General features: G+C 41.9%; 1 protein-coding gene across 1 annotated transcript in view; it reads left to right on the forward strand.

The window, feature by feature from the left end:
* The first annotated feature begins 1,631 nt into the window (after window positions 1-1,631).
* Window positions 1,632-25,304, forward strand: part of stxbp6 (syntaxin binding protein 6 (amisyn)) — a 210,236-nt gene continuing 186,563 nt past the window's right edge. The window contains exon 1 of the mRNA XM_072569021.1: window positions 1,632-1,939. The gene's annotated coding sequence lies outside the window, so the exon portion shown is untranslated. The remainder of the gene's footprint in view (window positions 1,940-25,304) is intronic.

Here is a 25,304-nt window from a genome sequence, read left to right on the forward strand (position 1 = left end):
GTTGTTTCAAAGAAAATACATATTCCTCATTCTGAGAAGAGCAGTTCTGTTGGTTTCAATTTGCCAAGATTCAGGTTACCTCCTTCACCCAGAAAGGATTTCAAAAATGCACAAAAAAGTTCATTTTTGAGCTTTTAATGACCTCCAGGTATCTCGTGGTGATTTAAACCCTGAGATATGTTGGTGAATTGTAATCACTGTGACATGCAGAAACCAGAGATCACAGCAAAGGCAATGAGGTAAATATCCAATTAACTTGCTCTTTATCGGTATTGGCTGATGGTTAAATGTTGACCAAAGTACTCGGACATTCTGCTCTTCATTGATTTAAGAAGATTTATGGATTTGAATGCTGTCTGAAAGGGAATATCATATGAAACTATTTCCCTAATAATTAAATGATACAGTGGCTTTTCAATTTCTTCCCACTGACCAAGTACAGTACTGGTCAGCCTTCTTACCACAATTAATTGCAAAATAATTCTGACCTTTGTGTAGACATGTCCTGATTACAGTCAGTTGCTTTTTAAAAATTATTTTATGGGACGTAGACATGCTGGCTGGGCCAGCTTTGACTGCCCATCCTTCTGCTGCATTGAAAAGTTTGACACTGGAAAAACCCAGCATGTCAGGTAACATCTGAGAAACAGCAGAGTCGATGTTTTGGGCATTCGCGCTTCATCAGGAATGTGGAGGGGGAAGGGGGCTGAGAGATAAATAGGAGGGTTGGAATGGTGCTGGAGAAAAGATAGCTGGGAAGGCGCTAGATGGATGCAGGAGGGGGATAATTGTGATATGTTGGTGGGATGGGTGGAGCAGATAAGCGGGAAGAAAGATGGACAGGTAGGACGGATCAAGAGGGCAGTTGGAGGGTTGGATCTGGGATGAGGTGGAAGGGGAACTGTTTGCCCATCTTTGCTTCAGTTACCAATTGATAATAAGCTCTGCCCAGAGCCTGAGGCTGCCTGTTGGCTGTAGACTTTGAGTCTAACCCAAGTCCAACGTTTCTAAAGTGCTTAGAAGTGCTATGCTGAAATTAGATGCATGTTTAGCGAAAGGGACTCAATGTCACTGGGCATACGCGTCAGCGCTGTCCCTCTTTGAATTAAAATAATTGTCCAAACTTGAGTTGAGACAGTCGATTGCAACATGATGGCTTGCACTTTTTTATTAATGAAATAAGTTGATCGATCTTGTTCTAAAGTTAACTTTGTTGTTGAAATGATAAAAGGATTCAGCGAATAATGTAACCACAATGTTTCTATCCATTAGCTAAGTTCTACGCTTGCAAGATTCTGCCCGCACGGTTTGATTGACAGCACTGATCACCGGCCACGGAAGGAAGCCAATCAGAGCCGGACGGAGCCGGAATAGCCAGTCAGTGATGCCCGCTCCGATTGAACCAATCAACAGCGTTCAGCGCGGTCCAATCAGCGACGTGCTCGACGGCGGTCGCGACCAATTGGCGCGGCGTTGCGGGCGCGGGAGCCAATCGGCGGCGGTGTTGGTGGCCGGGGCGGGCACACGGCGTTGGGGCGCGTGCGCACTGAGGAGGTAACTGACGGATGGGTGGTTGCAGGAGGGCGGCGCCGAGCAAGGGAATGTGCAGCGAGGGAGCGGGTGGATGGTGGTGGCGGTGGCGCCAACGGCAGCAGCAGCAGCTCCAGCTCGAGTCGGGAGCCGGTGACAGCTCAAAGCAGCCCAGTTTCCCGGAGCGGACCCGGGCTGCCGGAGTCGGCTGAGCCGGTGCGTGGAGGCGAGCGAGTGTTTTTTTTGAAGTTGTCCCCGAGGTTGTCGGTTGGATGTCGGTGTCCGGGGCTCACCTGGTGATGCTGTGAAAGGGAGGGTTTTCAGCACCTTGTCAGGGAGGGACGCTGCCCAGCCCACTCCCATCACTCGGGCTCAGACTGACAAACTTCTGCCTTGCTGCAAACAACGGGTGAGTCGTAACTCCCGCGTGGCTAACCGTCCTCCTCAATTCAAAATTAAACTGTTTCTGTTTCTGTTTATCACCCCCAAGGAGTTGTCATTTCTCAGTGAGGGGAGGGCTCTCACTGTGAGGGGAGGGCTAAGGTGGTAAATTGTCCCCTTTTTTTAAAAAAGTGTTCGGAATTATAACCGTTTGTTCGGTGCATGGAGTGTCTTGCCCCCCCCCCCCCCCCCGCAGGAATAAATTTCCAATTTTAAGTTTGTCTCTGGCAGAGCTGTGAAGGATCTCTCGTTTTGAAGTCGAGGTTTATCTACTACTTTGTTCTATTTTTTATATATATATATTGTGTGTGCATTTCTTTCTCCATCAGTTGGTGCCTCAGTCGCTGATGGCTTTGCGGTGCCCGAGGGGCTCCTTGCTCAGGATCTCTTTTCCTTTCTCTCTCTGCACGGGGCACTGTGCATAAAACAGCGGTAACTGTTGACAAGTCTCTTCCCCCCCATGCAGTCTGATCATTTTCTGCAGCCAGAATACCCTCGATTCGCAGTCATGTCTATGCACTTTCTGGAAAGTAACACTGTCCGACTGCATACACTCGTGTAAATGTTTACAAGTTTCGGTGCAACGTATTTGAGTTAGACACGTTGGCAGTTTGCCTGTCCTGAATTGTAACGTGCTGACAGTTTTGATTTTTGTTTTGCTTCTGGGACAGGAGCTGTCCTTACCTTCTCCCGGATGAAAGGTGTCGATGTGCGCACTGCTTCAGGAGGCTGAAATGCTTGTTAAAGGCTGAAAAGATAGCAGTAACGAATTGATTTTAGTGGGAGTTGTGAAACTTCCAGTAGAAATACAAGTTTGGTTGTGCTCAGTACGATTGTTTGCAACAACTTTTATTTTAGCTTTATATGCCATGTCGGCGCAACATCGAGTGCCGAAGGGCTTGCGTTATAATGTTCTATTAGTATGAACTTTTTTGAAATTGGATCACTTAGGGTTTAGGGTTGACGTGTTTTTTTTTCTTTGTGGAGAGAGTGAGGGCTGGAGATCAGAGTTGTGTGGCGCTGAAAAAGCACAGCAGGTCGGGCGGCATCTGAGGAGCAGGAGAATCGACGTTTCAGGCAAGTCATTGCTGTGGTATTTCAGCACCACTCTCTCGACATGTGCTTTTTTTTGCATAAGTTCCTTATGCAATATATCACAAACCTGACCTCTCTTACACTGGTCACTTTTTAAACATGTTTTTAAAATAGAGGATTGGCTTTTGAGTTGAAATGATCATTTGCCAGATATGAGCATTTTATTGAAGTTATTCTGGGCCAGTAACACAGAAAATAGTGATTGCAGCATCACTACTAGAAAACAATGTTGTTAGTAAAGTGTGAAGCTTTGTGCAGTGCTGTCTTTGAAAGTACTGGATTAGTCATGTCAAGTTGGCTAATTTTCCCCTGTGCAGCTAGTACATGCATTTGAAAATTGTACATGTAGCACAGAGTGTGATCATTTGTGTTCATCATTGCCTCTCATGTGGCAAATGCTAGTGTCACTTCTGCAGGTTGGTCTTAGATGGATAAAAACATTTAAGGTAGGATACAGTGGTGATGTGCATATTTGTATTGGAACTGTGCTAGTTTTCACGCAATATCTGCAGAATAGTTATAGATAAAATATTAGTCTCTATGGGTTTAGCCATAGAGAAATTTCTGATCTTAGTCTGGGGAAGAAAGAAGTACTTTTAAAAATACAAATTAATTTCACCCCCAGTCTTCACTTTAGTTAAGATAAATCTCTTTTCTGCAGTCAATTAGATTGACCTGCACGATGCTATTCAAGTTTTTTTTAGTAGCTGTGTTGATTTATAATCCAGGTGTGTCCAAATTTTATTTATTTGAATGTTATTATTGAATGAAGTGTAAGATGTAAACTTGATGGAGCATCTTTTAAAATCTCTTCACAATGTAACATAAGGTTATGCTCTACTGAATTTAAAGCAAAATTGAGCTTATCAAGATGTATATAACACTTAGAAAACAAGAATGCAAGCCATTGATTTGAAAAAGATATATTTGCTTCATGACAAACATCATTGTTTTTATGCAATACTTTGATTATATCAAATATTTGTAGAAACAGACGTTTTTATTCAACTTTGTTTTATTGCCTTTCTTTGAAATGTATATCTCTGAAGTGTGTTCAGAATGTTTCTTATCTCTAAAGTATTTTGTGTACGTTAAAATTAAAAATGGTTTGTAGTTATTTGTTTGAATTGTTTTGTTATTGCAGATAATGTTTAGTCATTGAACCTAGAATAAAGTAAACTATTATTGTTATTAAATATAAGATCTTTGGTTTACTTTTATTTACTTTCAAAATCTTGTTGCAAACAACGTCAGTGATGTTTTGGAAGTCTGTTGACATTGTTCTGGTACCCTTGTATTTCCAGTACCTATATTTACTTAATCTAATGATGTGATGTTGAGATTTATTGCTAATTCATAGTTGCCCAACTGAGTGCATTACTTGGGCCATTTCAGAGGACATGTAAGAGTTATGTACACCATAGTGAGTCTACAGTTGCATGCAGCCCAGACCAATTAGGAATGGCAGATTTTTATTTCCTGGTGGACATTTGTGAACCACATGAAGTTTCAACACAATCTGGTAGTGTTATGAATGCTATAACAAAATCTTTCTTCTTATATCTGCTTTTATTTAATTAACAGAATTTGAATTCTCGAACTGGCTTGTGGGCTTTGAACAGATATCTCTGAATTATTTGTCGAGGCTCTGGAATGCAGTTAATGTTGTTATAATTTGGTGGCCTTGATTAAAGCAAATATTTGTCCTTTTGCATGTAATGAGTAAGAACCCTGTTTTCTTTCCTTAAGGGGGAGAAAATGGAATAATTGAATATCATCTGTCCAAAAATCCAGCTGCAATCCCACAAACCCAGTATAATGAATTTACAATGGCCTTTTAAGTTGACCTAACTGTTTCAAAATTCCAATTATAAATATAAAACTGGCACATCTGACTCTCCCTATAGGTTAAAGTTAACAGAAATAGAAGAATTACGCAGTCATCCAGATCGATCTGATCCAGTAATAAATGTTGCATATCTTCTCGTGTACTGAGGCATTTTCTATGAAATAGATAACATCTCATTCTTCTTGATTATTATCTTTTTGCACCTGGTTTTATTCCAAATCAGCAGCCAATTTATTTAAAATGTCAAACAACTGCAACAAAATAGACAAAATGCCATCCAATTTTCATTGTGAAATCCAGCCAAGTTTTTTTTAGATGTTTTCTATATTAATTGTACAATTGTTACAGGTACATTAGCATGTTGGTTTGATCACTGAACTGCTAATTATATACTCGAATGATTACTGTATAACATGCTTCATTCCTGATCTATGATGCACTGGAATTTTTCAGTCTGTAGTAGCTATTTACTGCAGTTCAGTTCATTGCTCTGTGATAACTGTCGGTCAGATTGTCAAGATCGCGGATTTTAAGGTGGCAATGACGACAGAACTTTGCTTTGATCATCGCTACGCCACTGAAACGGCAGCAACTTCGGCAGTCCGCATGTCCGGAATTATGCAAAAATCGAGAAGCTTGCTGTTAGGTTATTCCAGAGGATGTCGTTGAGAGAACTTTCTCCCATCCTCATTCCATCTTCCTTCCACAGCACAAAAAGAAAATGCAATCAGTGAATTGTTGAACTTGTGCATGTATTCCAAAATAATATCTATCAAATAGAAGCTGTGCTACTGTACTGAAAGGAAAAGACAGTCTGAGAACGAAGCATGAATATGGAGAGACATCAATTTAGATTTCCGTTCGTTTTTTTTCTTTTGAGTATGCTTTTAAAGCAATGAGTACTTAATTATGAATGCCACAAAGAATGGAAATTCCTTTTTCTTTGGTCTCGTAAACGTTTCCTCTCCCCATACAGTCTTTACAGTAACCCACTGTTTAAGCTTGGTACAGTTTGCTTCAAGTAGATGCTACCAAGATTCTGTGAAAGACAGCATGTTTACCTGATTGTTTTAAGTGAATTTACATTGCGTATCTTCTGAATGAATTTTTTTGACATTATGAATGAGAAGCTGCAGTTGGCCATTGACCCCCTCAAATCTGCTCTGCCAATCAATAAAATCTGTTACCTTCAACTGCATTTCTGCCTAATCCAGTAACTTTTTACCCTCTTTAGTATTCAAAGCCTTGGGTTTTTTGACTCAAAATGTGAAGCATTCAATCTCCATTTCAAGCCTGACAAGTGAGCTGCGAATATCTTTCAAATATATGATTGACACATTGGTCACAGATAAGATGACCAATGCTTTCAGCTAGCGTTCTGTCACTGAGTCAAAACTGGCATTTTGTTTTTTTTCTCTGCTTCATAATTGAGCAATATGATGACTGGATCAGTCAAATTAAAATATTTCTAAATGCCCCCTTTGAGGGGTTGGAATTGGATTTGAGAATAGGAAGCATTAACCTTTCAAAATGCTACAAATATTGCTTGTTTTACTGAGTGCATCTGTTTGCTTATTTAAATCCCACCAGAATTGCTGATTGAACTATGGTTGAAGTAATCTGTTTAGAATAAGTTATGTTTGATCATCTGAGAAAGCTTAAACATGCAACTGTGGCTGTTTATTCATCACCTGTGGTTCATTTAACATGATTGATGCTTGGGCTTTTTAGTGGATGTAGAATTTATAAATTAGTTATCCTTTATATTTGCAAGGTATTTGAGGAATCATTGAACAAGTTATATAAGAAGGATTAGTTTGCATTTCTCAGCCTATATGAAAATACATTTAAACAGCTACTCAATAATTAGATATCCTAACAATTCGGAAATTGAGGAAATGACTGGAGTACATAGCTAATTTTCTGAATGTTGTGTTTTTAATTGATTCTCTTAAACCACATAAGAGGTACTGCTCCAATCTTTTCATGAAAGAAATGAAACAGAAGTCTCGGGTTTTTAATACACAGCTTTGTTATTTCAGACTGCAGCTGATAATGCTTTCTCTTTCATGTGTTCAGACTTCGCACCAATATTGAATGCTGCCTCTGTTATATCACCCTTCATCAGTTTTATTTCAAGCAACCTGGTGTTCTGCATAAATTGGTTCAGGTTTTCTTTTCCTTCATAAAGTCATCTGACAACAATGAATTTGGAAAAGTGTCTAAATAGTTGCCTAAATCACCTGAATAGAATTTATTTATTTACCAAAGTTAGATTCTCAAATCAATTACCAAATTGCCAGTTCCTTCATTTAAAAAAAAGAGATTTGGAAGGTAATTTTACAATTGACATCATCTTTCATAGTACTGTCTGGAGGTTCTTGTTTCTGTAAGTTTATGTTGGAAAATGTGGTGTGCAATTGATGAGGTGAGAGATTAGAGCAAGTGGCTAACTGTTGATAATGAAAGACTATGCACCTGATGTGCAACTAAGTCTAAGCTGGAACAAACTTCTTCCAGCTTTGTGCATTCAAAGCTGTTGTATAAAATGTGGCAAAGCATTCAATATAAATAACTATTTTTCTCCTCTTATACTATCTCTGTGAATCTTGTATAGAGTCTGCATTAGTTCCTGCTCATGGCATGTGGTTATTGATAACTCGGCTAACATTTATTGCCCATCCCCAATTGCCTTTCATAGTGAAGTATTTTCATGAGTTGCTGCAGCAAAGAGGGTAGGTAGGCCCACAGTACTATTAGGAAGGGAGATTCGGGATTTTGCCCCAGTGACCGTGAAGAAGGAATTATGAAGTTGTGAATCAGGATGATGTGTGGCTTGGGGGCACCTGCGTGCGGTGGTGATACTATACAACCACTGCCTTTGTCCTTCTAAATGGCAGACTCTGTGTGGCTTTAGAAGGTGATGTCAGAGGAGACTGGTGAATTATTGTTGGGCAACTTGTAGATGGTCATTTCCACCACTATTTGAAGACTGAATGTTGATGGTCTTGTCAGGTACCCCTCAAGGATTACTTTTTCTGGATGGTGCTTAACATATTGGAACTTCACTCATTTAGGTACTTGAACTGTTCTGTTACACTCCTTGCTTTCAACCTTTTGGAGAGAGATCAGATGAGTTAGTTACTGCAGAAATTCCATCTTCCTCTTGTAGCAACCATTTTTTTATGGCTGCTCCAAATAATTTTTTAGCCACTAGTAATCCCCAGGATGGTGATATGGGATTCAGTGGTGATAATATTTAAATTCAACAGGCAATGGTTAGATTCTCTCATATTCTATGTTCCAGCAAAGGAATTTAGCAAGTTCATGGCTGATCTCCCCTAGGCTTCAATTTCTCAGCAATTCTTAGGGAAGAACAACTCCTCATTTTTCATTTGGAGACACTGCAGCCTTCAGATCTCATTGCTGCATTCAATAATTCTAGACCCTGCACACATGCGCACACGCGTGTGCACACACACACACCCCCAACCCCTGGGGGAAAAAAATCCCATCTCTCAATGAGAGTTCACGGGCATGATGTTCCTATTAAAGTGAAAGGTAGTGCTGTGAGGAGTAGGAAACAATGAATGAATAGAGAAAATGAAGAACAAGGAGGCGTGTGTCAGGTATAGACAAAAGGGTCAAGTGAATGTTTTGACAAGTACAAGGAGAGTAGGGGCACTTTTAACAGGGAAATCAGGAAGGCAGAAAAATATATAAAGTAACCTTAGCCATGGATGATAAGGTTAATTCAAATAAATTCTATGAATATGTTAAGTGCAAATGAGTAACTAAGGAGAGAAGAAGGTCCCTTTTAAAGTTCAGCAAGGCCACTTGTGTGTGGAATCACAGGAGAGATTCTAAGTTCACATCAGTATTTACTGTGGAGAAAGAAATTGAAGCTAGGGAGCTCGAAGGAGACTTCTTGAAAACCAGTCCACATTTCAGAAAAGGTGATGCTGGATATTTTAAGAAGCATAAAGGTGGACAAATTTCCACGACCTGATCAAGTGTATCTTATGACATTGTGGGAAGGAGAGAGGGAAGAAATTGTGGGGCCCCTATCAGAGATATTTGTAAAATCTCTACAGTCATGAGTGAGGTGCCAGAAGACTGGAGGATGACTAATGTTGTGCCTTCCTTTTAAGAAAGTCTGTGAGAAGCCTGGAATCTACAGTTGGTGAGTCTAAACATCAGTGGTGGGTAATTTGTTGGAGGAGTTTTTGAGAGACAATTAGTGGTATAGTGGATAGTGAAGAAGGTTATCTAAGATTTCAAAGGGCTCTTGATCAGTTGGGCCAATGACCTGCAGAGTGGTAATGGAGTTTAGTTTGGATAATTGCAGTATGTTGCATTTTGGTAAGATGAGAAAGGGCGGGACTTGGGTTGTTAATGTTAGGGCTTTGGTGAGTGTTGTCAAACAGATTCCAGGAGTTCAAGTACATGGTTCTTTGAAAGTTGCGTCACAGGTAGACAGGGTGGTTAAGAAGACGGTTGACATACTTAGAGTATTGAGTACAGACTGTTCTGATATAACTCGAAAGTTCCGTCTCTGTGTGATCCCACATTATAATTGTATAGTAGCAGCACCATTTAAACCAATGGGACCAGAATCTCATTATCACCAATATAGGTAAGGAATGTTCGCATACTACAAATAATGGTCTAAATTCTTCAGTTGCGCTATAGCCAACTTGCATTGAAGAAATGCATGTTATCGCAGAACTGACTGTGTGTAGGAGTTGGGACGTCATGCTGTGGTTATACAGGACATCATCAGTAAGGCCACTTTTGGAGTACTGTGTCTGGTTCTGGTTGCCCTGCAATATGAAGGATCTTATTAAATTGGAGAAGGTGCAGAAAAGATTTATAAGGATGTTACGGGGACTGAGAGTTAAGTTGTAAGGAGGGGCTGGGTAGATGGGACCTTTTTTGTGCTCGAGCATAGGAGGCTGAGGGGTGGCCTAATAGATGAAATCATGAGGGTCGTGGATAGGATGACTAGCAAAGTGCTTTTCCTGACGGAGGGGGAGTTCAAAACTAGAGGACCTAATTTTAAGCTGAGAAGAAAGATTTAAGAGGGATCTGAGGAGCAACCTTTTCTACACAGGGTGGCTTGTATGTGGAATGAACTGCCAGAGGAAGTGGTAGATGCAGGTACAGTTAAAGATTTAAAAGATATTTGGGCAAGTACATGAATAGGAGACGTTTAGAGGAGTATGGGCCAAGTGAAAACGAATGGGGCTAGTTTAAATTAAGAAACTTAGTTGGCATGGACGAGTTGGACTAAAGGGCCCATTTCTGAGCTATATAACTCTAACAACCTCCAGTTCTTCAGGACCTATATCCCCAACCCATCTGACATCTCCAGCCTGACCCCACCTATCCAAAGAGAACATCTCTTATCTGGCATCATGGCACCCTATTCACTTCCTCTATCCCAGCACTCTACCCAAACCTATTTGGCACACTACTGCCCTGGCACCCTAACTTCACACTTGTGTAGTTACTCTTTCGCAGGAGCTGTAAAGTGGCTGGCAGTGATGCTGGGCATATAAAGTTCAGAACATGGCAACTGATTAGTTGTCCATCTAATTTTCTTTTCAGCTGTGCAGGGCTTTGAAGTCTGTGCTCGGCAGCAACTTCCAGGCCAGTGCTGGTGCCAGTTGCCATGTGAAGAAACCTGGAGTACATGGTGCAAGTGCAGCCATGCAACTTAGACAGAACGGTGTAGCTGACTGCAATGAACAAGTTGGTGTGATTAACCTTCTCCTGGCTGTTTAGTATCTCCTGTTAGAAATGCAGAACTGTTTTTTTTCATTTTTGGCACTCCTTGGAAAATTCAACCCATGGACTTCTAATTTGTTCAGATTTAGCTTTGTTTTTTTTCTGTGCCATTTGAAATCTCGTCATCTGTTGGGCTTTCAACACACGAACAGACTGAACATTGCTTTTGAATATTTTTTCTTCTAAATCTAGTCAGTAAACGAGACAGCAATAAATTCAATCAACATGGGTGTACTAGGTTACTGTAAACATCCTTAGTTTGATAAGGTCATTCACATCCTGTCAGAGACAGCTGGTGGCAATTCAACAATAAATACTGAGATTCATACTGGTATTTTTTGGCTTTATATTAATTCTTTGTTTCGGATCCTGAATTGCTCCCTTCCCCCCCACCTCCACCCTCCCAATAGTTTTCAGGGCCCTGGGGCATGTTGTCGAACAGTGAATATTAAATTTGTTAAACAGTTATTCAATCTCAGGTTTTGTGCAAATGTAGGAATATAAGAGGAATTTATATTATCATACCAATTGGGTGATACTATTTAGATCAAGGCAATTGTTTGTGGTAAAAGATAATATATAGTGCAACATACCAACTTTAGAAAAGGAATATCTCATTGTTGGAAAATGTATTAGTGTTATTGCATGTTGTCTGCAAAACTTGTACTTGAAAAATTTGATCTCTTTAATTTTAGGAAACCTTTTGGCATAGTTTATTCCACATTATAATACTGTTTTTGGATTTGTAAGCTGCAATGTGTGGGTGAATTGAGTCATTTATTCGAGTACTGATGAGATTTTGGCCCATTGTAGGCCATCGCTAGTATCCTTTCATCACTAAGATGACAGACTTGCAGCCAATCAAATCCATTGGAAATGGGGTCACTTTATATAGTGTAGTTTTGCTGATTGGTCTATTCAGCGATCTGTGTCGCTAGTTCTGCCAAATGCTGCATATCAAGTGGCTTTTAGATATAAGTTTTCATTGTTAATACCAAAATAGCTGCTGTTGCACATGGTGTTGGGTTTGAAATGTGAACTTTGGATATTCTGTGCGGACATAAGAGCACGCATAGGCATATAGACTAATCATACCTTTTTTAAAAGGAGCAGTAGGACAGCAAGTGCTATGATTGACTTGTCAACAAAGGAAACCTAAAACATCGTTCAGTTGATCAGTTAAGGTCAACCTTTCAATCATGTCTGATCTTTGGCTTCATGTCTCCTTTCTCATATCCCTTGGTTTCCTGAGCAACCAAGTATCTATCTATTTTAGCCTCGCACATATTTAACGATGGGATCCTCTGAAGTAGATAATTCCCAAGTTCCATGACTGTAGATTTGCCACCTCAGTCTTAAATGATTGGCATATTTATCCTTAGACTCTGCCCCTGTGTTTTAGATTCTCTGACCACCCAAAACAATCTATGCATCTACCCTTGTGTGATTCAATGAGAGCACTTATTCTGTGGATTTTTGAGGAATTTTATCGGCTCAGCATACTGAATCTCACTATAGAACAACTTGGTCATCCTACGCACCGATTCAGTGAATCATCACAGTATCTTGCACAATAACTTTAATATTTTGACTCGGCAGTCATGTATCTATTTGGGGCCTAATCTGCAAGAACGTTAAATTGAAGTGAAATGTTAGTTTATCAGGCAATCGATGCTCATGATGAATTTATACAAGTTGTTTGATTAAAGCTTGAAGTCTTGAAGCATTGATTTAGTAAAGTGGGCATTTGAAATTAAAATATGGGCAGATGATGGTGCTGGCAGTCATTAATATTAGTTTACAGAGAAGCTTTATTTACATGTAGAACCAGCTGAAGAGCTGGAATGCGCAAGTAGTGTACCAGTATAACTGTTCAATGCAGGTAATTTATGGTGAGGGGAAATCTGCCTGGTAATTTGGGTTTGACTCTGGAGTAATCTCTCAACTGTGCATTCGTGATGTAAACTTGTTAGTAAAATGCATAATCGAACACAGGCATTCTGATGTAAACAAATAATATTTCTTGTGCTGTAACTGCAATAATTCAGTTGGAAACAGAATTAGAATTTAGAATATTTTGTGGTCAAGTATATCTTTGTGGAGAATTGTAGCATATGCTGGGTGATTTTATTTTGTGTGGGTTGTTATTTGATCATAATTTGTGCACTTGGATTTGTTACATAAAATAGCCTTGGTCTCTTAATTGCAATGGGATGAATACAATCTTTCTCATTTTGAGACTAACGCTGGGCAGACATTCAGAGAATGACAATGGGTTTTGGGGTTATTATGTGAATAATGGGCCTTACCAGGCAATCGAGGCATTTTTGTAAACAAGCAAGGGGAAGAAAGTCATTTTAAAAATTGAATCATCTGAATCATCTTAATCTGAGAGGCAGGAGATGAAAAATTGTAGCAATGTTCTGACAATAGAAAATTGTACTACAAATATCTTTACCATAAATATACTAAATGACTGTAATTTTGTGACCTGTGACAAATATTCCACACTTCATTGTGCAAGTTCTCAATTTATGGCTAAAACATTTCTGTAAACTTATTGTAAACACTTCTGAATTTGTAGGGGGCCTCGTTTTTTTTTTGGCTTGTACTATGGACTGAAAAAAATAGGTTTTTTTGCCCTGACCAATAAAGGCAAGCATGCCATACACTGCCTTGACTGCCCTATTTACCTGTGTGGCCACTTTCAGAGAGCTATGAACTTGAACCCTAAGATCAATCTGTGCTTCAGTGCTTGGCCAGATTAAACTCCATCTGTCATTTCTCAGCCCATGTCTGCAACTGATCTATATCCCGCTGTATCCTTTGACAACTTTCTACACTATCCATAACACTATTGATCTTTGTATCATCTGCAGACTTACTAACTCATCCATCTAAGTTTTCATCCAAGTCATTTATTTATATCACAAGCAGCAGAGGTCCCAGTATGGATCCCTATGGAAGACCAGTAGTCATAGACCTCCACCACTCTTCCACACTACCTTTCTGTGGTCAAGCCAATTCTGAATCTAAATGACCAAATCACCATGAACCTTAATCTTCTGGGTAAGCCTGCCATGTGGCACCTTGACAAAAGCTTTACTAAAATCCATGTAAACAACATCCAATGCTGTACCTTCATCGATCACCATTTATTGTCACCTCAAAATTCAATCAAGTTAGTAAAACATCTCCTGTCCTGCACAACCATTCTGACTGTGCCTAGTTAGGCCATGCTTTTCTAAATGCATGTAAATTCTATCTCTAAGAACTTTTAAGAATTCTCTCCAAAAGCTTCCCAACCACTGAGAGATTCACCAGTCTATAATTTCCTGTGTTATTCCTATTTCCCTTCTTGAGCAGAGGAATAACTTTAGTTCCTTGCCAGTCCTCAAGGACCCCTCTAGTGGCTAGAGAGAATACAATGAAAAGGAATGGTTTGGAGGGATATGGGCCAGGAGCAGGCAGTTGGGAATAGTTTGAGATTACGTTCGACTTGGAATGAAGGGTCTGTTTCCATGCTGTATGACTCTATGACCAACTCACCGGGTTTTGGTCAAGGCTCCAGCAATCTCTTGTCTTGCCCCTCTCAATAACCTAGGGTAGATCCCATTGGGCCCTGAGGACCTGTGCACTTCAGTGCTTGTCAAGAGACTTAATACTACTTTTATGACTTCAAAATGTCCTAGCGTATTAGCATACCCCACAATAATCTCTCTATCCTCCATGTTGTTAGTGAATACTGACTCAAAATACTCACTTAGGATCATGCCCATGTCCTCGCCTCCAAGCACAAGTTCACTCCTTTATCCTTGCAGTCCTACCTTCTCCCTATCCTCTTGTTTTTAATATATGTATGAAATGCTTTTGGATTCTCTTTAACCCTACTCGTCAAAGACATTTCATGGCCCTTCATTGCTCTCCTAATTTCTTGAGTTCTTTTCTGCTTTCTTTCTATTCATCTCAGACCCTGTTTGATTTTTGCTTTCTAACTTTTTGTATATGCGTGTTTTATTTTCTTTTTGACTTAATTCATAATCTCCCTCATTATCCCTTGCCAAACTTGTCCTTCCTCCTTACTGGAACATGGTGGTCCTGACCTCTGATCAGTTCTGGGACTATTGGGACTTGAGGTAAAAACAATAACTGCAGATGCTGGAAACCAAATTCTGGATCAGTGGTGCTGGAAGAGCACAGCAATTCAGGCAGCATCCAACGGACTTGAGTTCTAGTGCACTACTCGAGGGAGTCCTGAGAAAATCAAGTGATAAATTTCTTTCTTGCACCACTGAGGCAAAATCATTAGAACATAGAAGAATACAGCGCAGTACAGGCCCTTCAGCCCTCGATGTTGCGCCGATCAAAGCCCACCTAACCTACACTAACCCACTATCCTCCATATACCTATCCAATGCCCGCTTAAATACCCATAAAGAGGGAGAGTCCACTACTGCTACTGGCAGGGCATTCCATGAACTTACGACTCGCTGAGTGAAGAACCTACCCCTAACATCAGTCCTATATCTACCCCCCCTTAATTTAAAGCTATGCCCCCTTGTAATAGCTGACTCCATACGTGGAAAAAGGTTCTCACTGTCAACCCTATCTAACCCCCTAATCATCTTGTACACCTCTATCAAATCACCCCTAAACCTTCTTTTCTCCAATGAAAACAACCCCAAGTGCCTCAGCCTTTCCTCATAGGATTTTCCTACCATACCAGGCAACATCCTGGTAAACTTCCTCTGCACCCGTTCCAGTGCCTCCACATCCTTCCTATAGTATGGCGACCAAAACTGCACACAATATTCCAGATGCCACCGCACCAGAGTCTTATACAACTGCAGCATGACCTCAGGACTCCGGAACTCAATTCCTCTACCAATAAAAGCCAGTACGCCATATGCCTTCTTCACTGCACTATTTACCTGGGTGGCAACTTTCAGAGGTCTGTGTACATGGACACCAAGATCCCTCTGCTCTTCCACACTACCAAGTAGTCTACCATTAGCCCAGTAATCCATCTTTTTATTACTCTTACCAAAGTGAATCACTTCACACTTAGCTACATTGAACTCCATTTGCCACCTTTCTGCCCAGCTCTGCAGCTTCTCTATATCCCGATGTAACCTGCCACATCCTTCCTCACTGTCTACAACTCCGCCGACTTTCGTATCATCCGCAAACTTGCTCACCCAACCTTCTAACCCTTCCTCCAGGTCATTTATAAAAATGACAAACAGCAATGGTCCCAAAACAGATCCTTGCGGAACACCGCTAGTGACGGCACTCCAAGATGAACCTTTGCCATCAACTACTACCCTCTGTCTTCTGAGCTGGAAGTTTGGAGCTGGGGTATGGTGGGGGAAGGAGAAATGAGGAAACTGGTGAAGTCCACATTGATGCCCTGGGGTTGAAGTGTTCCGAGGTGGAAGATGAGGCATTCTTCCTTCAGGTATCGGGTGGTGAGGGAGCGGCAGTGAAGGAGGCCCTGGACCTGCATGTCCTCGACTGAGTGGGAGGGGGAGTTGAAATGTTGGGCCACAGGGCGGTGGGGTTAATCGGTGCGGGTGTCCCAGAGATGTTCCCTAAAGCGTTCTACTAGGAGGCGTCCAGTCTCCCCAGTGTAGACGAGACTGCATCAGGAGCAACGGATACAATAAATGATATTGGTGGATGTGGAGGTGAAACTTTGGATGTGGAAGGCTCCTTTGGGGCCTTGGATGGAGGTGAGGGAGGAGGTGTGGGCACACGTTTTGCAATTCCTGCGGTTGCAGGGGAAGGTGCCAGGACGGGAGGGTGGGTTGTTAGGGGGCGTGGACCTAACCAGGTAGACATGGAGGGAACAGTCTTTGCGGAAGGCGGAAAGGGATGGGGAGGGAAATATATCCCTGGTGGTGGGGTCCGTTTGGAGGTGGCGGAAATGTCGGCGGATGATTTGGTTTATGCGAGGATTGGTAGGGTGGAAGGTGAGCACCACGGGCGTTCTGTCCTTGTTACAGTTGGAGGGGTGGGGTCTGAGGGCGGAGGTGCGGGATGTGGACGAGATGTGTTGGAGGGCATCTTTGACCACGTGGGAAGGTAACTTGTAGTCTCTAAAGAAGGAGGCCATCTGGTGTGTTCTGTGGTGGAACTGGTCCTCCTGGGAGCAGATACGGCGGAGGCAGAGGACTTGGGAATACGGGATGGCATCTTTGCAGGAGGTAGTGTGGGAAGAGGTATAATCCAGGTAGCTGTGGGAGTCGGTGGGTTTGTAAAAAATGTCAGTGTCCAGTTGGTCATCATTAATGGAGATGGAGAGGTCCAGGAAGGGGAGGGAGGTGTCAGAGATGGTCCAGGTAAATTTAAGGTCAGGGTGGAATGTGTTGAAGTTGATGAATTGCTCAACCTCCTCGCGGGAGCACGAGGTGGTGCCAATGCGGTCATCAGTGTAGCGGAGGAAGAGGTGGAGAGTGGTGCCGGTGTAATTACAGAAGATCAACTGCTCTACAGAGCCAACAAAAAGGCAGGGATAGCTAGGGTCCATACGTGTGCCCATGGCTCCCCTTTGGTCTGGAGGAAGTGGGAGGATTCGAAAGAGAAATTGTTGCGGGTGAGGCCCAGTTCAGCCAAACGCATGAGTGTGTTGGTAGAAGGGTACTGTTGGGGACATCGGGAGAAGAAGAAATGGAGGGTTTGGAGGCCCTGGTCATGGTGGATGGAGATGTAGAGGGATTGGATGTCCATCGTGAAGATGAGGCATTGGAGGCCGGGGAAAGGGAAGTATTGGAGGAAGTGGAGGGCATGGGTAGTGTCTCGAACGTATGTGGGGAGTTCCTGGACTAGGGGGTATAGGACAGTGTCGAGGTAGGTAGAGGTGAGTTCAGTGGGGCAGGAGCATGCTGAGACAATGGGTCGGCCAGGGTGGTCAGGCTTGTGGATCTTGGGAAGGAAGTAGAACCGGGCAGTGCAGGGTTCCCGGATTATGAGGTTGGAAGCTGTGGGTGGGAGATCTCCTCCTGAGGTGATGAGGTTTTTGTACGCATTTGAACTCATGACATAGGAAGGGAAAAGGATGAGATTCTGAAGGGAGAATATAGAGACTTCAGCAGGAATTTTAAAAAGAGGTCCTCGAGGGTAGTAATATCTGGATTGCTCCTGGTGCTACAGGCTCATGAGTAGGAATACGAGGATTGAGCAGATGAATGTATGGCTGAGGAGCTGGTGCATTGGAGGAGGGTTCATATTTTTGGTTCATTGGAATTTCTTCTGGGGTATAAGTGAGCTGTACGAGATGGACAGATTGCCCCTGAATTGGAAAGGGGCTAATATAACCACAGGAAGATTTGCAAGAGCTGCTAGGGAGGATTTAAACTCATCAGGTGGGTGGGTAGGACCCAAGGAGGTAGTGAGAAAAGAGATCAATCTGAGATACATTTGGGAAAGGGAGTGAGTCAAATGGTCAAGGCAGGCAGGAACAAAGCAGAGGACAAAGTAGGACTGATAAACTACAATGCAAGAGGCCGAACAGGGAATGCAGAAGACGTGGTTAGAAACATGGGGCTAGGATATCATAGCAATTACAGAAACATGGCTCAGGGATGGACAGGACTGGCAGCTTAATGTTTGTTTGCAAATCCTAAAAGAAGGACAGAAAGGGAGGCAAAACAGGAGGGGGAAAGTGTGTTTTTGATGAGGGATAGCATTACTGTACTGCGGGACGATATTCACGGAAATACATCCAAGGAAGTTATTTGGGAGCATCTGAGAAATAAGAAAGGGATGATCACTTTATTGGGATTGTTTTATAGACCCCCTAATAATCAGAGGGAAATTGAGAAGCAAATTTATAAGGAGATCTGTTATAAGTATGATAGGCTGGTTATGGTAGGGGATTTTAACTTTCCAAACATGGACTGCCATAGTGTTAAGGGTTTAGATGGAGAGGAATTAGTGAGGTGTGTACAAGAACATTTTCTGATTCAGTATGTGGATGTACCTATGAGAGAAGGTGCAAAACTTGACCTACTCTTAGGAAATAAGGCAGGGCAGATGACTGAGATGTCAGTGGGGGAGCACTCTGGGGTCAGTGACCATAATTCTGTTAGTTTTAAAGTAGTGATGGAAAAGGGTAGACCAGATCTAAAAGTTGAAGTTCTAAATTGGAGAAAGGCCAATTCTGATGGTATTAGGCAAGAACTTTCAAAAGGGGCAGTTGTTAACAGGTAAAGGGCTGACTGGAAAATGGGAAGCCTTCAAAAATGAGATGAGAGTCCAGAGACAGTATATTCCTGTTAGGGTGAAATGAAAGGCTGGTACGTGTAGGGAATGCCGAATGACTAGAGAAATTGAGGTTTTGCTTAAGAGAAAGAAGGAAGCATATGTCCGGTATGACAGGAAGATTGAGAGAATCCTTAGTGTATGTAGGCAGTAAGAGCATGCTTATGAGGGAAATCAGGAGGGCAAAAAGGAGACATGAAATAACCTTTTTGGTAAATAGGGTTAAGGAGAATCCATAGGGTTTTTGTAAATACGTTAAGGACAAAAGTATAACGAGGGAGTGAATACAGCCCCTCAGTGATCAGCAAGGCAGCCTATATGTGGAGCCGCAGGACATGAGGGGAGAGACTAAGTGTTTTAGCTCGGTGTTTACTGTGGAGAAGGACATTGAATATATAGAATGTAGGGAAATAGATAGTGACATCTTGAAAAAGGTCCATATTACAGATGAAGTGATGTTGGATGTCTTGAAATGCATAACTGGATAAATCCCCAGAACTCTGTGGGAAGCTAGGGAAGTGATTGCTGGGTCCTTTGCTGAGATAGTTGGATGATTGATAGTCACAGGTAAGGTGCTGGAAGACTGGAGGTTGGCTAATTTTTGTTTTGGCTATTTAAAAAGGTGGTGAGGAAAAACCAGGGAACTATAGACTGGGGAAGTCGTTGGAAGGGATCCTGAGGGATTTATGTGTATTTGGAAAGAAAAGGACTGATTAGGGATAGTCAGCATGGCTTTATGCGTGAGAATTATGTCTCACAGACTTGAGTTTTTTGAAGAAGTAACAAAGAGGATTGATGAGGGCAGAATGGTGGATGTGATGTATATGGGCGTTTGACAAGGTTCCCCGTTGGAGACTGGTTAGCCAGCTTAGATCCCATGGAATACAGAGAGAACTAGCCATTTGGATACAGAACTGGCTCAAAGATAGAAGACAGAGGGTGGTGGTGGAGGGATGCTTTTCAGATTGGAGGCCTGTGACCAGTGGAGTGCCACAAGGATCAGTGCTGGGTCCACTGCTTTTCATCATTGATATGAATGATTTGGATATGAACATAGGTATAGTTAGTAATTTTGCAGATCACACCAAAATTGGAGGTGTAGTGGACAGTGAAGAATGTTACCTTTAGAGTACAACAGGATCTTGTTCAGATGTGCCATTGGGCTGAGGAGTGGCAGATGGAGGTTAATTCAGGTAAATGTGGTGATGCATTTTGGAAAAGCAAAACAGGGCATGACTTGTACACTTAATGGTAAGGTCCTAGGGAATGTTGCTGAACAAAGACCTTGGAGTGCAGTTTCATAGCTCCTTGAAAGTGGAGTTGCCGGTAGATAGGATAGTGAAGAAGGTGTTTGGTATGCTTTCCTTTACTGGTCAGTATTGAGTATAGGAGTTGGGAGGTCATGTTGCAGCTGTACAGGACACTGTTTACGCCACTTTTGGATTATTGCGTACCGTTCTAGTCTCCCTGCCTATCGGAAGGATGTTTTGAAACTTGAAAAGGTTCAGAAAAGATTTACAAGGATGTTACCAGGGTTGGAGGATTTAAGCTGTAGGGAGAGGCTGAATAGACTGGGGCTGTTTTCCCTGGAGCGTCGGAGGCTGAGGGGAGACCTTATCAAGGATTATAAAATCATGAGGGGCATGGATAGGATAAATAGACAAAGTATTTTCCCTATGGGGGGGGGAGATCCAGAATTGGAGAGCATAGGTTTAGGGTGCGAGGGGCAAGATATAGAAGGGTCCTAAAGGGTAAAGGTTTCATGCAAATGGTGGTGAGAATATGGAAATAGTTGTTAGACAAAGTGGCGGAGGTTGGTACAATTACAGGATTTAAAAGGCACCTGGATGGGTATATTTTTATGAAGGGTTTAGAGGGAAATGGGACTAGTGGGTTAGGATATCTGGTCGGCATGGACAAGTTGGACAGAAGGGTCTATTTCCGTGCTGGACATCTCTGACTCTAAGTTGTTTTGGATAGCTCTTGGTATTTTGAGTTGATCAGACCCCTGGACCAGATGAGATGCATGCAATGATGCTGAGAGAAGTGAGAATCGAAATTGTGGAAATATTGGCCATAATTGTTCGAGTTTTCTTGGAAATTGGTGTGGTGCCAGGGGATTGGAAAATTACAAACTGATGCTTTGTTCAGAAGCGTATGGAAAGCCCAGCAATTATAGATTGGTCATTTTCTCTTGAGAGAGGGAAATGTTTAATGACTTCAATAATTTGGGATAGAATTAATGTGCTAATAAATGAATGTGGATTTCTTAATTGGAAGCAATGTTTAATTGGCATGAACTAAGAGGGTGGCTGAGGGTAATGCTGTTAATGTGGCATACATAGATGTCCAAAAGATATTTGATACATTTCTGGACAACTCACTTGAGAAAATTTATAGCTTGTGGAATAAAGGGGCCAACAGTATGTCAAGACAATTGGCTAAGTGACAAGGAGCAACGGTTAATGGATATAGTTCAGTTTGGAGGAAGATTTGTAGTGGAAATTTCCAGGCATCTGCCTTGGAACTCTGGCTTTACATGACTCGAGAAGAAGAGGGCTCCAATTTAGTGATTTACAAAATGAGTAAATATGAGAAGAAATTGTTTTATAGAAGTGATTCAAGTCTGGAGGTGTGGTGGAGGTACATTCATTTGAGGCATTAGATCATTTCTATTTAAGTGGGCAGGTTTATGGTAGAAGGGAGGGAATGTAGTCCTAAGTCATGCACATTTGGAGAGCCATTACAGGCATAGGCTAAATTTCCTCCTTTTGCACTGCACTGTAACATTCTAGTAGGCCAATAATGAAGTAAAGTGGTGTGAGAAATGTATCTCTGATTTGTTCAGGATTCTAAACAAGGTTATAATCCAGCATTAGAATTTGCCATGATATTGTGTGCAAAGGTATAAAATTACATAATGTTAACACTGATGCCATCAGTCCCATTCTGCAACCAACACTTCCATCCTGCCTATCTCTTTCCACACTTGCGATATTGGTTTCAGATTTGGTAACTGGTGAAGTTTATTTTTTTAAAAAATGCTTTTGAAAGGCAGTCTCAAGTTTTGCTTTTAAATTAATTGAAAGAGGAAGTGATTGGATAAATGTTGACATTCCACCTGTTGATGTGGAGAGTTGGATAGCAAAGCATGACAGTCTATTTACACCGAGCTCGCAATAACTTGCATATGTTCTGAGTACCTGTTAATTTATGAGCTGCTGGCACTGAAAGCTTATCACTTTGTCTTACAGAGCCTTGCCTCCTATTTGCCCTTATAAACCTTGCATTCTGCCACTCCAGTATAATTTCATAATCCAATTTCAAATTTAGCCTTTGTACAAGACATTGATAAATAATTCAAGCACAATTGTGTGAAATTTGCCTTGTATAGTTTGAGTATGCAAGTGCAGTGTGATATTACATTGGGATTTATAGTAGCCATAAATTCTATTAATTAAAATGATTCTTATCGGGTTAAGAAATACCTGTTGGCTTATTTCTGTTATTCAAGCGACTTTGAAATAAGGCATTTTCCAGTTTATGTTCAGGCTGTAATATATATCTCTAAGTCACTGCAGTAGGCCAAGTTCTTAGTGGTAAAAACAATGACTGCAGATGCTGAAAACCAAATACTGGATTAGTGGTGCTGGAAGAGCACAGCAGTTCAGGCAGCATCCAACGAGCAGCGAAATCGACGTTTCGGGCAAAAGCCCTTCATCAGGAATAAAGGCAGTGAGCCTGAAGCATGGAGAGATAAGCTAGAGGAGGGTGGGGGTGGGGAGAGAGTAGCATAGAGTACAATGGGTGAGTGGGGGAGGAGATGAAGGTGATAGGTCAAGGAGGAGAGGGTGGAGTGGATAGGTGGAAAAGAAGATAGGCAGGTCGGACAAGTCAAGGAGACAGTAACTGAGCTGGAAGTTTGAAACTAGGATGAGGTGGGGGAAGGGGAAATGAGGAAACTGTTGAAGTCCACATTGATGCGCTGGAGTTGAAGTGTTCCGAGGCGGAAGATGAGGCGTTCTTCCTCCAGGCGTCTGGTGGTGAGGGAGCGGCGGTGAAGGAGGCCCAGGACCTCCATGTCCTCGGCAGAGTGGGAGGGGGAGTTGAAATGTTGGGCCACGGGGCGGTTTGGTTGATTGGTGCGGGTGTCTCGGAGATGTTCCCTAAAGCGCTCTGCTAGGAGGCGCCCAGTCTCCCCAATGTAGAGGAGGCCACATTGGGAGCAACGGATACAATAAATGATATTGGTGGATGTGCAGGTGAAACTTTGGATGTGGAAGGCTCCTTTAGGGCCTTGGATAGAGGTGAGGGAGGAGTTGTGGGCACAGGTTTTACAGTTCCTGCGGTGGCAGGGGAAAGTGCCAGAATGGGAGGGTGGGTCGTAGGGGGGTGTGGACCTGACCAGGTAGTCACGGAGGGAACGGTCTTTGCGGAAGGCGGAAAGGGGTGGGGAGGGAAATATATCCCTGGTGGTGGGGTCTTTTTGGACGTGGCGGAAATGTCGGTGGATGATTTGGTTGATGCGAAGGTTTGTAGGGTGGAAGGTGAGCACCATAGGGCGTTCTGTCCTTGTTACGGTTGGAGGGGTGGGGTCTGAGGGCGGAGGTGCGGGATGTGGACGAGATGCGTTGGAGGGCATCTTTAACCACGTGGGAAGGGAAATTGCGGTCTCTCTAAAGAAGGAGGCCATCTGGTGTGTCCTATGGTGGAACTGGGTGACCAGTTTTGGTTGCAATTCTGTGTTCTTTTCTTCAGAATTTCTGCAGAGCTGTTGCAATGATTACTGGAGTTTGTATCCAACTTGATGTAGGTGACAAAATTTTGTCACTGGGAGGATTTTATCACTGACCATCACATTGAGTTGAGTGATTCTAGACTCTTTTCGAAGAGAAAAGGTTGTATTCATTCAGTAGTTGGATTTGTGGTAATATGTCCTTTATTTTCAGTGTGAGTGACTATGTTGGCAAATCCACTGTACTATAACTCTTCTGTCATGCAAAGTTGCTAGATGATGGAAATGATGCTTGATTTGTGGACCTGGCCCAGTTGGCATCTTGAGGCAGAAATTGATAATGGCAAATCTCTCGTCTGGAGATCATCTTCATTGGCATCAAAGTATAACATTCTGTCCCAGAAATAAGAAACAGACTGTATATAATTGATTTTTTTTAAAAAAGCTTGAAGTAAACATTTAAGTCGCATTTATGCAATAATTTAACAGTAATTTTCTTTCAAATGAAGTGCTAATTAGTGTTGGTGTTAAACTGGATTTGCATGAAAGTTTTGCAAATATGAAAGTGCTGTGTGGGGAAATTGAAAGATGGAATATTTTTGTAGGTGTTAAAATTTTGAATAATTTGTTTCGTGGAGCTGCCATGTTTTATACAATGTACACAAATACAAATGAAAAATCATCAATCAGGTGCTACCCTTAATCTTTTTTTTTAAAATAAATCTTGGTGTGAATTTTCAAGAAGGCAAGGCAACAAAAAGAGATTAACCATGCTGGGACAAGCAGAAAATGTTCAAATGAAAGGCTTCAGAAGTTTGAATGGCTTTGATCAGGTCAACATAGAGAAGATGTTTTCACTTGTGGAAGAGAAGTTGAAAGTGAGGGTTGACAATCTGAAAAGCCACCAATATACCCAGTAAGGAATTTGGGCAAAACTCTTCACCTGAAGTGGTTAGAATGTGAAACATGGAGTAGTTAAGGAATATAACATAACTCATTCATTCAATGGGGTGTTCGATATGCATATCAGGGATAGAGGTGAAACTTGTACCTGTAGGGTGGGAGAGGCTCATGTGAACCCTGAGCACCAGTATGGACCATTGGGCTGAATGGCCTGTTCGCTGTGAAGCCTATGTCATGTATCTTCCAGCATAATTACTTAGACAAACTGCATGTTTTTAATTAACTGTTCATGTATTTCACATTCTTTCAATTTCTAAATTGATAATACTACACGGCAAAGAAGGTTACCTCTGATTACAACGGGATCTTGATCAGATGGGCCAGTGGGCTGAGAAGTGGCAGATGAAGTTTAACTTATATAAATGTGAGATGCTACATTTCGGGAAAGCAAATCTTAGCAGAACTTGTAAACTTAGTGGTAAGGTCCTGGGAAGTATTGCTGAACAAAGAGACCTTGAAGTGCAGGTTCATAGGATAGTGAAGGCGGCATTTGATATGCTTTCTTTTATTGGTCAGCGTATTGAGTACAGCAGTTGGGAGGTCATGTTGTGGCTGTACAGGACGTTGGTTAGGCCACTGTTGGAATATTGCGTGCAATTCTGGTCTCCTTCCTATCGGAAAGATGTTGTGAAACTTGAA

This window comes from Chiloscyllium punctatum, chromosome 4 (genome assembly GCF_047496795.1).
Source record: "Chiloscyllium punctatum isolate Juve2018m chromosome 4, sChiPun1.3, whole genome shotgun sequence".
Lineage (NCBI taxonomy): Eukaryota > Metazoa > Chordata > Chondrichthyes > Orectolobiformes > Hemiscylliidae > Chiloscyllium > Chiloscyllium punctatum.